A 12,740-nucleotide genomic window follows, 5' to 3' on the forward strand; every position below is an offset into this window, starting at 1 on the left:
CCAGTGGCTCAAAAGGCTGAGGCAGGGGGATTGCAAGTTCAAAGCCAGCCTCAGCAAAAGTGAGGCACTAAGCAACTCAGTGAGACCCTGTCTCTAAATAAAATACTAAATAGGACTGGGGATGTGGCTCAGTGGTGGTATGACCCTGAGTTCCATCCCCAGTACCAAAAACAACAACAACAACAAACTTTGTCTATTGTATGTTCATTGTTATGGAAATGGAAAGGTAAGCTGACAGACTAGGAAAAAGTACTGGCAAAACATATCTCTCTCAAGAGAATGATATCTAGGATATACAAATGATTCTTACAACTTATTAATAAGAAAAATCACCCAATTTGAAAAGATGGGCAGAAGACTTTTTTTCTTCACCAAAGTAGACACAAATATGGTGAATGTGCACATGAAAGGATATCTAACATAAGTTGAAATGTAAAACAAAACTGCAATGTTATTACACATACAGTAGGATGGACAAAATTTAAGACTCATCATAACAAATGTTGACAAAGATGAAGACTATGGTATCTCTCTTAGAACTGCAGACTATAACATGTAGTATAAACAATGGCACAAACTGTTAGAAAACTGTTTGGCAGTTGCTTTACAAATTAAATCAAATCTGTCGAGATATTTACTCCAGAGAAATAAAAGCATACATCCACACTGAGACTTGTGCACAACTATTCATGGTGGTTTTATTTGTAATAGTCAAAAAATCCCCAATGTTGGACTGTGGGAACATGTCTGTCTTACATGCCTCAGAACCCTTATACTCATATTAACCATATAGTAGACATTTGATTAATATTACATGAATGTAGAGATTGATTTTTTTTACTGTTAATAGAGCTTCTCTTTTATTAAATATAACAGACAAAAGAAAATCACGTATAGCACAATGAATTATCACAAAGTAACATATCCAGTGAACCCTAACCCAGGTCAAGAAATTGGACATCAAATGCACTTTCATGAGCCCTTTCTCATTGCTCCCCTAATTATTCCCTCCGCTCCCCCAGAGTTAGGCACTATTTTAACTTCTAATAACAAGGATTAGTTTTGCCTGTTTTGTTACTTTATACAGTGTAATCATACACATGTGTTCTTTGGTATGTGGCTTTTTTAGCTCCATATGTATTTTTATAAGATTTATCCAAGTTGTTGAATGTGAATGTACTTCTTATTTTCATTGCTTAATAATTTTCGACTGTATAAATATAACCTGGTTTACTTAAAAAAAAATCCCCAATGTATATCAATAGGAAAATAGATAATAAATTTTGGAAACATACTTAGCAAGAATAAAGAACTATTGATAATAGCAAAAACAGGGAGATTCTGAATAAATAAACTAGACAAAAAGTAATATGTATTGAAAATTCTTTTTTTTTGTACTCCCTAGTACAAATATCCAGGGGTGCTCTACTGCTGAGCCACATCCCCAGTCCTTTTTATTTTATTTATTCATTTATTATTAATTTTTTTTGCTATCAGAGATGAAACTCTTGGGAACTAAACCACTGAGCCACATCCCCAGCCCTCTTTTGTATTTTATTTAGAGATAGGTCCCAATGAGTTACTCAGGGCCTCGTTAAGTTGCTAAGGTTGGCTTTGAAATCCCAATTCTCCTGTTTCACCATTCTGAGCCACTGGGATTACAGATGTGTGCCACCATGCCCAGTTTAGTTTTTATTTTGAAACAGAGTCTGGCTCAGTTCCCCAAGTTTACCTCAAACTTGCGATCCTCCAGCCTCAGCCTCCTGAATATCTGGGATTACAGACTCTGCCACCACCTTCCAGCAGATTCAGTTATATTTAAAGGTAGAAAGTTATAAACCAGGTGAATCCTAGTAAAGGTCTTAGTAAAAAAACTAAAATAATAGCACTATGCTTGGTCACAATATGGTAAGTCAGAAAATGACAAGAAATATCCATTTTCTGTGAGGTTGACCAAAACAGTATCATTTCTCAATGGATTTCAAAGGGTCTCCTTCTTTCTTTCCCCCCTGCCCGCTCACCTTTCCTTCCTTCCCTCCTTCCTTCCCTCCCTCCCTCCCTCCCTTCCTTCCTTCCTGAGTTTTGGCGTGTGTGTGTATGTGTGTGTGTGTACATCATCTTCTGTGCCAATGTAAGAGATTTAGGCAATGGATCAACCTTTACACCTGTGCCGAAGGACCCCAATCTTGGATCTATCTCCAAGGGTGGAGATGACTCTAGATCCTCATTATAATCTCGAGAATGGGAACTCCTAAATTATAAACAGGTCTTTCTTGGTAACACCAGTTTCCTCCTTGGTAAAAGTTAGTGTAGTGGGAGGGTGGCAAGGGCCCTACCCTGCCACAAAATAAATTCTAAATTGTATTTTGGTACAAATTGTAAACACTAAAGAGTTAAAAGTAAGAGATGAGTCTTGGGATTTGAGCTAGACCTGGATAAGTACATAGGATTCAGATTCTAAAAAGAGAATAAAAGGCAAGTGAATTAAACGGCATAAAAGACTCAGCAGAAAGAAGTATGTTTAAAGGACAGTAAGGACACCTCATTTTGCTAAGAGGAAAGGATTCTATAAAGGATGATATATTTGTGTGCTTAGGTCAGAATAAGAAATTCCTTGAAAATCAAGCATAAGGATTTAGACTTAATAGAATAAAAATGCATAAAATATTAGACTTTAAGTAAAGGGATCATATAACTTAAGTGGAATTTAAACAAGTATCTTGTCCTTAAATCCAGGGAAGATGGAGGTTTAGGCTGGGCATGATGAGTAGGGCTGAGGCACTCCCCACAATTAAAAAGTCATGTCGAAGTGTACTGTACTAATGGAAGTGAGTCATATACAAGGCAAGGTCTTCTGCCAGCACCTACTGTTTGTCTAGCCCTGACAAATATTATTCCACTTTCAACTGTACAAAGAAAGAAACTCAAACATCTGAAATTGCCACTAATATATGGCATGTATATGAGTTCCTGTTTCTGGTTCTGCCTAATTTACCTTGGCATTCTTTTCACGGAGGTCAAATATTTGGTGTGTTGAAATAAATGCAGAACAGACATTGGGGACTTGTGGCCTGCACATCTCAATTTCCACAGTGCACTATTGGGCTTTATCCATTTAGTTTTCAGAATATAAATTACTTCCTTACCAGAACAACAGCAGAAGTAAGGAATACAGCCAAAAGGATTGTAGTCAGAAGTCTAATTGTGTGACTATAGGCAAATCATTAACTTTTCTGAGTCTCAGATATTTCATCTATACAAATATGGGTCAAAGTTAAAATTTTATAATTCATTTTAAAGAAGAAATAGAGATAATATATGAAAGATTGCCCATTTATGTGGTTTGAATAATTAAACAGCAAAATCCTGGCGGTTACAGCCAATATAGACAATTGACAAAGCAACAAAAGTCTTGGCAATAAATGCTTTCATTACTAAGGAGACATTTTTAGATAGTTCCTACTATGGAAACTGTTCTCTTCTCACTGAAACAAAGTAAGGCTGATAACATCCTCCCAAAGTGTGCTTGGAAGATCACAAGCACCTCTGGGAGGAGACAGAGAGAGTGGAGGAGAAAATATGTTCTTCGGGATAACATATAGTCTACCAGAGCATACACTGAAGCAAAGCAAACCCTCCTGAATCTTCAGCATTTTAACTGATGCATGCAGTATAAAATTAGAAACAGGACCATAAACACTATTATGAAGACTATACTCAGTGGGGGACGCTGAACAAACATATATGGGAAAGTAAGTTCTCTGTGATTAGTATGAAAGCTCAGTCTTACCCAAATCCACATGAAATTTGAAACGGTTTGGAATACATAAGAAGATCAGTGAATGACATCAAACCCAAATGATGAAATAGAGAATCTGAACATGATCTTTCTCTTATTTCTCACTGATACCTTAGAACCACCAATAGAAATATAATATTAACTCTACATGTAAATTAAATTTTCTAGAAGTCATATTTTAAAAAATAAGACAGATGAGCTTCATTTAATAACACATTTTACATAATTCAATATATTCAAAATGTCATCCTTTTAACTTGTAATCAAAATAAAAATATAACTGTTATTTTACATTCTTCATAATAAGTCTTTGATATCTGACTTATGGCACATCTCAGTTCAAACTGGGCACATTTAAAGACAGTCGCAGCATAAGAAAGTAGGAATTGTAAATTAACACTAGGCCATATCATATACTTGCACTTATTTTAAAGAAAAGCCAAGTTTAATAGTATGTTTTAGGTTTTAAAATATTTTTGGCCAACCTCTCTTGGTACTTACGCAGAAGTGAGAAAAGATGATTGAAGGTATCTCAACATCCCTCCTTTTTTTTCACTCAGAGGTTAAGATTTCTGTTGCAATAGCTAGGGATTGCATTGTCATTTTAGATGAATCTCAAGTCTATAATCAAAAAGTGTAAGTCATCATTAGGTTCCTACATTTGTCATTCTTTTATTATTTTTCATTGTTATCTTAAATATATTTACTTCTTGACAAACATAAAGAAATAAAGAATTATATTTAAATGGATAATAAAAAAAATTTGCATAAAATCCCTTTTCGTTTTAGGTAGACCTACTGGTACAAACAAGTCACCTGGGTGGTCTATTTTTCTTTGGTAACAGGGATTGAACTCAAGGGCTCTAGACCACTGAGTCACATCTCCAGCCCTATTTTTGTATTTTATTTAGAGATAAGGTCTCACTGAATTGTTTAGGGCCTTACTTTTGCTGAAGCTGGCTTTGAACTCATGATCCTCCTGCCTCAGCCTCCAGAGCCACTGGGATTACAGGCATGCAGCACTGCACCCGGCACCTGCTCTGTTCTCTTACTTAACTGCAACTGTGTTTTCCTTGGTAGATTACTTCTTTGCACCAGGGTTTCTTGATAGAACTCTATTGGTACTTTGGTTTGGACTGTTCCTACTAGCTGAAGGTTATATACTATCTATGGGCCTGGCCAAAAAATGTTAGTAGTTTCCTCAGTGATGGTGAAACAACAACAAAATGCCCCCAGGCATTTCTAAACTTCTCTTGATAAGACTAGTATTACTCTCCCAGTTTGAGAGTCACTTGCAGAGTTAGTTAAATTCTGATCAATTAACAAAGCACCTTTAGTTGTAAGTATCCTATATTTTGTAGTTTGCAAGTATTCTGTATTTTGTAATTTCTCTTATCAGCTAAAAAGAAAGGATTATAAAATCAACATTTAAGGCCGGGCTTCATGATGCACACTGTAATCCCAGTGGCTCTGGAGGCTGAGGCAGGAGGATATTGAGTTCAAAGTCACCCTCAGCAATTTAGCAAGGCCTTAAGTAATTTATGGATTTCCTACGTCAAAATAAAAAAAATATATAAAAAAAGGGCTGGTGATGTGGATCAGTGGTTAAGCACCTAGATTCAATCCCCTGTGCCCATCCTCCACAAATCAACATTTTAAAAACCAGAATCACTAAAACATCAAAGAAACTCAAGGTCCTTGTAAACACAAATGACTTTGCTTCAAAGGATTTTTGCTTTTTGTTTTCCACTTCAAGTTAACACTACCTTTAAAAAATAAAATCACATTTTTTAATTTATTTTTTCTGACCTCTAAGAGGGATCTTACATTTTTCTACTTCCCTTTCCAAGACTATTCCCTCTTTTGCACTGTGTAATCTTGAATTTAAATCTGAATTAGTTGCATTGATTTTCCCTTGTGTTAATAGTCAAATTATGATACAATTTGAATTATTGAAATGCATATGGAGGGGTTTCTTTTCTTATTTTTAATGAAAACTCATATCTTTAAAATTAGCACCTAGGGGACTATAGGTGGAGACTTAATATGTAGAGTCATCAGCATGATAATTGTAATTAAATAAACACAAATCAGTTCATGATAACTGATTTCATTACTATTATAATCAGCTTTCTCCTCTATAAAACAGCACAATTAGTCCTAAATTGACATTCACTAATTGTATATTAGAGTTTCAAGGAAAACAATGAAGAGTTAGTGACTATCATAATGATTGAGATGTGTTTTGACATCAGTAATTATTATTATTTTTAAGATGGGGGTCTTGCTATTTTGCCTGATCTCCAACTCCTGGACTCAAGCAATCCTCCTGGCTTGGCCTTCTGAGTAGTTAGGACTACAAGTCACCATACCAGCCCAGTAATTATTGTTTAGTAGATCTCTTTTTGGACACTAAAATCACTACTAATATGATTGTATATGTTTGAAATTGGTTTTATGAGCAACATACAGATTTGATGCAACTCCCATCAAAATACTCACGAATTGGTGTGAATATACTTTGTATACAAAGAGAAATATAAAAAATTGTGCTCTATATATGTAATATAAATTGTAATGCATTCTGTTGTCATATATAAATTTAAAATAATAATAATAATAATAATAATAAATGTCATTTTTCCAGACCTAGAAAAAACAGTCCTGAAATCCATTTGGAAGAATAAAATATTCAGAATAGCCAAAACAATTCTAATTCAATAAGCAAGCTGGAGGCATCATCACAATACCTGACTTCAAATTATACTACAAAGCTATTGAAATAACCACTGCATGGCTCTGTCATAAAACCAGATACATAGACCAATGGGAAAGAAGAGAAGACACAGAAAAAAATCCAACACAGTTAACAGTCATCTGATTCTTGACAAAGATGCCAAAAATATATTGGGAGAAAAGACAGGCTTTAAACAAATGGTGCCAGGAAAATTGGTTATCTATATGTAGACAAATAAGACTAGACCCTGTACAAACTTGAAAGAGATCAAAAGCCCAGGAATTAGACCAGAAACTATGCAAATCCTTGGAAGAAAATATAGGTTTGAGACTCCAGCATATAGGTACAGGCAATGACTTTCTTATTAGAACTCCTAAAGCTCAGAAAATAATGACAAAAGTTAATAAACAGAATGGCATCAAATTAAAAAGCTTCTGCACAGCAAAGGAAACAATTAGTAACATGAAGAAAGAACCTACGGAATGGGAGAAAATATATTTGCTAACTACTCTTTTTTTAAAAAAAAGAGAGAGAGACAATTTTTTAATATTTATTTTTTAGTTTTCGGCGGACACAACATCTTTGTTTGTATGTGGTGCTGAGGGTTGAACCTGCACTGCATGCATGCCAGGCGAGCGTGCTACCACTTGAGCCACATGCCCAGCCCTGCTAACTACTCTTTGACACAGGATTAATATCCAGACTATATAAGAAACTTTAAAAAAATTAATACCAAAACCTCAAATAACCTAGCTTAATTGGGCAAATGAATTAAACAGATTCTTCTCAAAAGAAGAAATAAGAATGGACAACAAATCTATGAAAATGTTCAACATCATTAGCAATTAGGGAAATGCAAATCAAAACTACAGTGAGCTTTCATCTCACTCTACTCAGAATAGCAGCCACCAAGAATATGAATAATATGGGGCTGGGGTTGTGGCTCAACAGCAGATTGCTGGGGCTGGGGATGTGGCTCAGGTGGTAGCGCGCCCGTCTGGCATGCGGGCGGCCCAGGTTCGACGATCCTCAGCACCACATACAAACAAAGATGTTGTGTCTGCCGAAAACTAAGAAATAAAAAAAAATGTTAAAATTCTCTCTCTCTCTCTCTCTCTCTCTCTCTCTCTCTCTCTCTCTCCCCCCCCCGCCCTTTAAAAAAAAAAAAACAGCGGATTGCTTGTCTAGCACGTTGGAGGCCCTGGGTTTGATCCTCAGCACCACATTAAAAATAAATACATAAAAATAAAGGTATTGTGTCCAACTACTTAAAAAAAAAGAATATGAACAATAATAAATGCTAGAGAAAATGTGGAGAAGAAGGGACACTTTTTTCTCTGTTGATAGGATTGTAAATGAATATAACCACTATTGAAATCAGTATGGAGGTTCCTCAAAAGACTAGGCAGGAAACCACCATATAACCCAGCTATACAACTAATCAATGTTTATCCTAAAGAATTAAAGTCATAATACTAGAGTAGTACATGCATACCCATGTTTATAGCAGCACAATTCACAGTTGCCAAACTAGGTGCTTATCAAGGATGAATAAATAAAGAAAATGTGGCATATACACACAATGGAGCTTTATTCAGCCATAAAGATGAATTATGTCATTTGCTGGAAAACGGATGAAACTTGAGAACATTCTGTTACACAAAATAAGCTAAGCTCATAAGATCAAGGGAGCATATGTTTTCTCTCGGATGTGGAAGCAAGAGAGGAAAAAGGAAAAGAAAGTGAAAATCAAAAGGAGATCAGTAGAGTGTAGGAAAGGGACCAGGAGATGGAGGAGTGAAGGGAAAATACTAGGGAATGATATAGGCCAAACTGGAGTGTTATATTGTGCATGTGGAAATATGTAACAACAAATACTGCCATGATTTACAACTATAATGTATCAACAAAAAAATGGAGAAAATAAAAGAAAGCAAACAAAAGAACAGAATTGCTTTCATGTATGCATGTATGTATGTATGTATACAGCCTAGCCAAACATCTATTGTGAGCATAAACATTAATACTCTGGAACAGTGATGATCCTGACACTGTTTTTTTTTTTAATTGTTCTCTTTATTCCTTTTTTCCCTCCCTCCCTCCCTTCTTTCCTTCCTTCTTTCATTCTTTCCCCTCTCTCTCTCTCTCCCTCCCTCTCTCTCCTCTCTCTTCTCTCCCCTCCCTCCCCCCCTCTCTCTCTTATTTCCCAGGCTGGCCTAAACTCCTAGGCTCAAGTAATCTTCCTGCCTCAGCTTTCTGAGTAGTTGTGACTGTTGGAGCACACCACGATGTCCAACAATAACACTTACTTTTGTAAACAAAGTTTTATTAGAACACAGAAACTTATTTACCCACAGTCTAGGCTGTTTTGTGCTACACTGGCACTTGAGTGGCAATGAAGACTTGCCTACAAAGTCTAATATATTTATTATCAGTCTCTTTTCAAGAAAAGTTTGTTGATCCCTGATTAGATTATAGATTAAAGTCAGCAGAATAAATACATAAACATTTCTTTTCTTACGACTAAAATTGGCTGTATGAAATGAGATAAATGATCTATTAAATGCCAAGATAAAAGTCTCTTCCCTATAGAAAGTGTGTATTCAGGACTAGAAATCTTGGCACTGTGTCATGTCAAATGTAGGAAAAAACCTGGCAGTTCATTTTGATGAGACTTAAGAAATTACTTTTCCAGGGCATTTTGAGGTTTATCTAAACTTTGTAGATAATACAGGGAAGAACATTTTAATCTGCAAATAGATTATGTTCATTATTAGTTTGTAATCATTTCACAACTATCATATAATATTAAAGCATCATAAGAGACTGCCTATCATAATAGAAACTTTTATGACTCTAGCCATTAACATGTATTTTTCTAGTTATTGTAGACTCATACTTTTAAGCTAGTGCTATTGGTAAAATATATGATTATATAAGTCTGATTGCCTTACTAATTTTGACCAGTTTATTTTTCAGATATCCATTTTGGGGTTTACTCTTTCAATTAATTTTTCGTTCCATGGACAATGAAATTGTTGTTGAGTATATAAGATGTTGCAGTTTCTATGTAAGTTGACCTAAGTGTCTACCACTATTGATTGGCAAAGATATAAGTAAGTTAGTATTTTTACTTGAAACTGTTATAGATCTAATGTACTTGATTTGTTTTCCTGACACAAAAGAGTATAAAACTAGAAAAACTAAACATTTTCAGGTATTAATTTCAGACATGACTGTAGGCCTGCTGCACAAAACACAATTAGGGAGATGAAGCTCAAGTAAGATGGTGGTCATACTGAGTTAAGGAGAAAATTATCAAAGTGCAAGATTATCATAGTGGTTGGAATTTTGTGGACAAGAATGTCTGAGCTATTTATGGTGGGTGCAATGTAATTATGTGTGTGTTAGAGAGAGAATACTAAAAGCCTGGAGGAAATTCATTTTTTATATGAATGTACCAGATGAGACTCTTTAAGGCTTAGCAGAGTTTGACTACTATAAAGGAGACTGAAGATGATGCTAAATGGCAATGTTGGAAGAAATGGTTTCCAGCAGAGTCAGGTTGCAGCAGCTTCATTAATATATCAGGTACTTAATTAAGAGTTCAGGAATAAACCTTAGCAAAAAGAACCACACACAAAAGAGTAAAGGAAAAATGGTAGACCTAAATTTGAAATCAAAATTGATTCATGCTGAAAATGTATGTGACAGCCAGAAAGAAAAAAGGAAAAGAAAGGTGTGTGTGTGTGAAAGGAATCTGACGACAATCAAAGGGAGATCAGTAGAATAGAGGAAAGGGATCAGGGGAGAGAGGAAAGCAGGCAAAAGAGAAATACTCGAGAATGATATTGGCTAAGTTTTATCACTATATTGTACATATGTATGAAAACATAACAACAAATCCCACCATTATGTACAAGTATAATGCACCATGAAATATGGAAATAAAGAAAAATACCAAACCTAGTGAGGTGAGGTGGAATATGCTTATAATCCCAGTGACTCAGGTAGATGAAGCAAGAGGATCACGAGCTCAAAGCCAGCCTTAGTAAATCGAGGTGCTAAAGCAGCTCAGCAAGACCTTGTCTCTCAATAAAATACAAAACAGGTCTGGGGATGTGGCTCAGTAATTGAGTACCCTGAGTTCAATCTCTGGTACCTAATAATAATAATAATAATAATAATAATAATAATAATAATAATAATAATAATAATACCAAATCTAATATGATCAAAACAATTCACCAGTAATTAGCCTGCATGAGACATAAAACAGAATATCCTTTATAGGAAGACAATATAATCCAGACTTCCTATGATGTATCATCTATAAATGACCAGAATATAATTTAAATTTTTTTTTTTTTGGTACCAGGGATTGAACCCAGGGGTGCTTAACCATTGAGCCACAACCTCAGCCCTTTTTTTGCATTTTATTTAGATATAGGCTCTCATTGAGTTGCTAAGTGCATCCCTTAGTTGCTGAGGCTAGCTTTGAACTCTTTTTTTTTTTAACAATTTCAATTTTTAATAATGGAAACATTTTGCTATTCCAGAAAAAATTTCAGGGGAGAAAAATCTTCCCTATAAAAATAAACTCATCAAAATTATAAATATTATAACTTTTTTACTTCTGCAATTTAAAATGCTCCCCTGCAATATCACCCCTTCATATAACACCTTTCCTGTACCATCACATTTTGAAGAGAAAACAGTATTACAGCAAAGCTCAGTTTTAATTTAACGTAACATTTGTAAAATGACTTTTTAAAATCTTTGGCCTTCAGAGCCCTTATTCTTATTTTACAACATTAAAAATGCTGCTGTAGTAACCAGTGTTTGGGAGAGAATATCACTCTTCTAGAACCATGAACAGACAGAATTTTAATACAGTAACTTACAAATTGTAACTTGTAGTGCACATGACAGGGAGGTTTGGATAAACACAGAGGAGAATATGCCTATTTCAGACAATCTACTTCAAGTAAAAAAAAAAAAAAAAAAGAATTCACAGATACCCATCAGCTACTACTTCAGGTTCTAACAGTGTCATGAATCTGAGAAACAAATGCTTCACAAACTATAAATTTACTGGGACGAGTAATTAAAAGACCAGGTGGTTGATAACAGTATATTCAAACCCAATCCACAGTCTGAATAGGAAAACCAGTATTAAAATCATGAAGGCATTCCCTGAACAACAAAGGCCAAATGTTGGGTGACAATGTCACTGAAACCTCATTGACACACTAAAAAGAAGTTACATGCAAAATTAAACAATGTGTGCCATGCATAATTTATTAGCTTTGAACTCTTGATCCTCCTGCCTTAGCCTCCTGAGTCGATGGGATTATAGGCATGTAGAATATCATTAAATTTTGCCAGAATGCAAAGAAGATAGAAAAATGAGAACCACAAGAGAAAATGTCACATATAAAAAAAAGTTCCGTGAACTGACAGGATTAGCAGAAAAAAAAATTTAAAAAGTTTTTATAACTAATTTCAAGGAATTAAAGAAAAGCTTAATCATAATGAATAAGTAGATATGGGTGTCAACATATAAATGAAAAAATTTTTTTAAAAGAAATAAAAAGTATAGTATTCGAAATGAAAAATTCATGAAACAAATCTATCATCAGATTATATAGTGCAAAAACAGCAAAAAGTTAACTTGGAGATAGACCAATAAAAATTATCTGGTCTAAAAATCAGAAAGAAAAAAAATAGAGACTTGGTTACTATCATTACAAAGTGACCTAACATACATATAATTAGATTTCTAGAAGAATAAAGGCATAAATTGTACAGAAAAAATATTTAAGACAATGATGGCTAAAATTATCTCAAATTAACAAAAAAGATGTTAACAGATTTAGGAAACTCAGTGAATACTAAAGTTAGTTACAAAGCAAATCACATCTAGATGCATCAGAGTCAACTGTAAATAATCAATTAGGAGGAAAAAGGTCTTGAAGGCAATTAGAAAAAAGTGGTGTGTTACGCATAGGTAAAAATGACTAAAATGATAGCTGACTTCTTATCAGAAATGAGAGATTTAAGTTAATGGAAAGGTTTAAGGTGCTAGAAGACAAAAACTGCTAATCCAGGATAAGTACTCTTCAAAACTGAAAGCAGAATAGACATTTTCAAATAAATAAAAAGTAAGAAAATTCAATACCAATAGATCTCTACTATTAACAA

At 34.5% G+C, this 12,740-nt stretch overlaps 1 protein-coding gene across 12 annotated transcripts in view; it reads right to left on the bottom strand.

The window, feature by feature from the left end:
- The window catches only part of LOC144373975 (transport and Golgi organization protein 1 homolog), a 153,845-nt gene that overhangs the window by 42,016 nt on the left and 99,089 nt on the right, over nt 1–12,740 (bottom strand). For 3 of the 12 annotated variants that reach the window (XM_078036947.1, XM_078036946.1, XM_078036945.1), the window contains one exon: nt 4,301–4,420. The exons of the other annotated variants lie outside the window; for them this stretch is intronic. The gene's annotated coding sequence lies outside the window, so the exon portion shown is untranslated. The remainder of the gene's footprint in view (nt 1–4,300; nt 4,421–12,740) is intronic. 12 annotated transcript variants of the gene reach the window in all.

Source organism: Ictidomys tridecemlineatus, unplaced genomic scaffold (assembly GCF_052094955.1).
Source record: "Ictidomys tridecemlineatus isolate mIctTri1 unplaced genomic scaffold, mIctTri1.hap1 Scaffold_54, whole genome shotgun sequence".
In the NCBI taxonomy this organism is placed as follows: domain Eukaryota; kingdom Metazoa; phylum Chordata; class Mammalia; order Rodentia; family Sciuridae; genus Ictidomys; species Ictidomys tridecemlineatus.